General features: G+C 35.0%; 1 pseudogene; it reads left to right on the forward strand.

Annotated features, from left to right (window-relative positions):
* Nucleotides 1-628: 628 nt before the first annotated feature.
* On the forward strand, nt 629-4676 carry LOC131074555 (taxadiene synthase-like; annotated as a pseudogene).
* Nucleotides 4677-4983: the final 307 nt, after the last annotated feature.

Raw genomic sequence — 4983 nt, forward strand, 5'->3', positions numbered from 1 at the left:
CTGCCAAATGTCAAGCAATTTTTAAAAACCTTTACTATCATTATTTATATCTCTATTTTTTGTTGACACTATCAACTAGTTATTAAAATCTTGATTCTCTTTCAATAAAATTTACAATATGAATACAATGAATTTGGTAGGTAAAACACGTTTATTGGACCAAATATTTTGGTTTTAGAACACGCTAAGGTTGGGATCACATGGAGGAGGGCTTTTAAAAAAATAGAGCTCGAGTTGCTGAGATTTTTTAGGAATATTTTAAAGTTGGTTGTCCCATGAATTTTGTATTGCATTTCAACTTAAAAATTTAAGCTCCTAAACTTAAGGATGTTGGTCGTCTCGTGAGCTTTGTAGTGCAGCTAAACTTGAGTGTAAAATAACTTTTTGTTTTCCTCTAAAATTCAAATGATTGGCAAGTTGCCTAAAATATTCCTACGCTACTTGGAGAATTTCTAGTCCCACCCCATTTTAATTTCTAGTCCCACCGCATTTTCACCCGCTAAAAATTACAGACCTAAAGATTCCAAATAATCCTGTAGCAAAAAACTATTTTTTTAATAAGACCACCTCTTCCTTAAAAATAGAGCTTAAACTAGCTCCATAAGACCCTGTCTAAATTGAACCCAAAAGAAAATAAATTCTTTAAAATTGGACCAAACATTTATAGAACCCATTTAGCGTAGTCAAGTTTCTCAATCTCTTTTGGTAAGGAAATTCTTTCTCAATGGCTAAACTTTCCATACATTCTGTCTCTAAGAGGAATGCATTGGTCCTCAATAAAGCATTCAAACAACGCTCCGGTTATCACAGACCACAACGCTCCGTTTATTACAGACCACAACGCTCAGTTTCCTACATTCCACCAGCAACTCTTCCTGTCAGAGCGATGACTTTGATTTCTGATAACGTTAAATCCTCTGTCCCTCGACGAACTGCCAATTATCATAGCGATGTGTGGAACGATGATGTTATACAGTCTCTCAAGACACCATATCATCAAGTAAGACAGATTAACACAAGTGTGATTTTTTTGTCTGAATTCAAAATATCCAAGTCTGGGTGGCTGATCTTTTTTGTTTGTTTGAGTTTGTGTTGTAGGATTCTTCGTACCAGAAGAGGGCCGATAATCTGGTTGTGAAGATAAAAGAAATGTTTAAGGGCCTTGAAGATGGAGATATGAGTCCCTCTGCTTATGACACCGCCTGGGTAGCAATGGTTCCTGCCAAGGATTCTTCTCACACCCCACAGTTTCCTCAGGCCATAAAATGGCTTATCCAGCACCAGCTGCAGGATGGCTCATGGGGGCTTCATTCAATATTCATGTTATGCGATCGTTTGCTTAGTACACTCACTTCTGTTGTTGCCCTTCTCAGTTGGAACACAGGACACCCTAATGTAAAAAAAGGTTATATTCATATGGTGTTGAAGTTTTTACTATTAGTACCACTCACTAATAAAGGGGACAGGATAATTATAGGATTGGGAAGAGTCTGTATTAGAAAGTCTTACTATGGAGTTTAATCTTTCATTTCTGCCGTTTAAATATTTGATTTTATGTGCAGGTGTTCATTTCATTGCAGAACATCTGAAATCGCTAGAAGATGAGGATGACTTGCCTCCGGATTTTGAAATAATTTTTCCTGCATTGATGAAAAAGGCAGAATCTCTAGGGTTGAATCTTCTCTATGATACATCTTTGGTGAAAAAGCGAGCAACAGTGCTTACGGAGTAAGAGATTTGTTAATGCTATTGTTGTATATGAGATCCTGTTTGCAATTGTTTCTTCTTATAATTCACTTCACTTGCAGTATCTCCATGGAGCGGGGCATGCTGAATGCACTGGAGGGGCTTGAGGAAATAATTGACTGGGAAAAGATAATGATGGTCCAGAGTAAAGATGGATCTTTTCTTAGCTCGCCTGCTTCCACTGCCTGTGTACTCATAAATACCGGCGATGAGAAATGTTTTAGCTTTTTGAATAATCTCATGGACAAATTCAGTGGGTGTGGTATGATACATTTCCTTAATATTGTGTCTCATGTGAATCGGTTATTCTTTGTTGTTAAACGGTTTAGTGATTACATTTAATTTGTGAAACAGTGCCATGCTTGTATCCAATCGATTTGCTTGAACGTCTTTCGCTAGTTGACAATATCGAGCGTCTTGGAATAGGTCGACATTTCGAAGAAGAAATCAAAGTAGCTCTTGACGATATTTACGGGTAAATATGTACTCTTAATGGTGTTGTTATCGTCGTATTGGTTTGATCCGAACAATTTTTTTATGATGATAGCTATGGGGCAGATATTGGAGTGAAAAGGGTATTGGATGGGGTAGAGATAGCCTTTTTGCAGATCTCAATACTACAGCACTGGGACTCCGAACCCTTAGGATCCATGGATACAATGTCTCCCCAGGTGGAATTTGTTTTTCTTTAAGAGAATTTGGTGCAGTTCAGTTTGTTATTATTAAATTGTGGGTTTTTTATAGTACTGACATGGGTAATATTTCAGAGGTGCTAAATAATTTCAAAGATGAAAATGGGTGCTTCTTCTCTTGTTCTGGCCAAAGACACATAGAGCATAGAAGCATAGTGAATCTATTTAGAGCTTCCGACCTTGCATTCCCTGGAGAAAATATTATGGATGAAGCTAGGCTATTTGCTTCTAACTATCTCAAAGAATCCCTAAAAACAAATAATATCTTAGGCGATGAGAAATTTTTTAAAGAGGTGAGCAATATTATTATCTTTCAAAAGGTTGCTTATAAAATTAATTGTGTAAAGTTTTAAAATTGACTTGTTGATCACATTATTGTTATTTTTTCCATGCGAACTACTATTATCCTTTATCTTAGAACTGAGGAAAAAAAAATGATCTTTACCTGATTGAAAGTTTGTATCAAATATGCATTTTTACCTGATTGAATGTTTGTACCAAATAATTTTTCAGATTGAATATGCATTGGAGTATTCTTGGCACCTAAGTATTTCCATCTTAGAGGCAAGGAGCTATATTGAAGCTTATGACGATAATCATGCATGCCTTAGAAAAACCCTATTCAAGTAGGTTAACAAAATTTCCTTGTATTTTTTATAACTGTTGTTTGGTTTATCATCTCATATCTTAGCTATTTTTTGATTTCACAGGATGTCGTGCGTTCATAATTCTTGTTGCATGGAATTGGCTAAATTATACTTCAACATTGAACAGTCTTTACATCAGACGGAATTGAAACTTCTTTCAAGGTGGGTAATATATAGCTCTATTAATTTTTAAATTTTTACAGCATGATAAGTAAAGAAAAATGTAACTATGGTTCCTCTATGTTGTATGTAATAGTTGGTGGAAAAAGTCACGCATGACAGAAATAGACTTTGCTAGACAAAGGATTGTAGAGACGTATTTCTCTGTGGGAACATTTGAGCCAGAGTATTCATTATGTAGAATTTCCTTCACCAAAATTGGTTCCTTGGTATTGGTCATGGACGATATTTACGACACTTATGGAACAATGGAAGAGTTGATAATTTTTAGAGAAGCAATAAAGAGGTAATTTCTTAATTTCTAGTCTAATACTTCGCTTGAAACCAAGCTTCCTGAAGTTTTTTACTATGTTCAGATGTGATACCTCCTTGGTAGAGGAGCTTCCGGACTATATGAAAATTTGCTTCAAAGCATGGTATGAAGTAGTGAACGAAACAAATATGTAGGCAACAAAGCAACAGGAACGTGACATGCTCGATTACATAAGGAAAGATGTATGCAATTAAATGCATGCTCATATTTTTCAAAATTCCTTTTGTATGAGTGTTTCATGATGTATGCACATCGTGTGTTGGTGGTACAGTGGGAGAAGTTCGTCGATGCTCTAATGAAGGAAAGAGAGTGGTCGGAAGCTGGGTACATACCAACAATGAATGAGTACTTAAAGACACGTTGTATATCTGTGGGTCTTGTGCCCTGTGGTTTACATCCAATCCTTTTAATGGGCGAGGTTGTAACAAATAATGATCTTCCCATGGCACATGAATCTTCAAATATTTTTCAGCTTGCTGCTTTGACATGGCGGTTAAAAAATGATACTACAACTTCTGAGGTATTTTAAATTGATAAGTTAGATTTTGATTTGTTTAGATGGTTTATTTGAAATCATATTAATAGAAGTAGCACATTCTAAGTTTTGATTTGTTTAGTTGACCCATCTAAAATTACACTAGCTTTTTCATAAGAATATATCTGTTAATATGATTTTAGATAAACTAACTATACAAATCAAAGCTTGAAATATCTTATTGAAACTAAACTTATTTGATTTATCAATAAATATATGTAATTGAAAAATATACTAAACTTATTTATTTTCTGATGGAGGCTGAGAAAGCTCGAGGACAAATAGACTCATGCATTGCATGTTACATGAAGCAGAATCCATTTTTTACAGAAGAAAATGCTCTACAACGTTTTGTAGAAATTCTTGACCACACACTAAAAGAAATGAACTATGAGTATTTCAACTTAATTGGTGAACCCCCAAAATGTGGCAAAATGTTTGTTTTTAATTTGAGGCAATGTGTTATGCTCCTCTACAAGTACAAAGACGGCTACGGTGATTCTTCGAAGGAGACTAAAGAGTATATAATGAAAACCCTCATAGACCCTGTGTAGCTGTGGTGATGTATGTTATGTTTCTTGTCTCCCAATCCATGACAATTATAAGTTCGATTAAGAAATGGTAAAACAATAATTCCTGTAAATAATTGATAAATTAATGAAACTCATCAACACTTTATCTTCCATTCAGTTGGTGTAAGCTATCATTAGCCATTGTGGTAATTGTTAGATCTAAAAGTATGGTGCGTGTTTGTTATATATTTAAATTATAGAGTTATGTTTTTATGAATTGTAATAATTATTTTTTATTTGGTAACTATGGGGTGGATGGAGGGATGGAGGGATGGAGGGAGGCTTTCTATAAAGCCAT

This window comes from Cryptomeria japonica, unplaced genomic scaffold (genome assembly GCF_030272615.1).
Source record: "Cryptomeria japonica unplaced genomic scaffold, Sugi_1.0 HiC_scaffold_200, whole genome shotgun sequence".
Classification (NCBI taxonomy): Eukaryota; Viridiplantae; Streptophyta; class Pinopsida; order Cupressales; family Cupressaceae; genus Cryptomeria; species Cryptomeria japonica.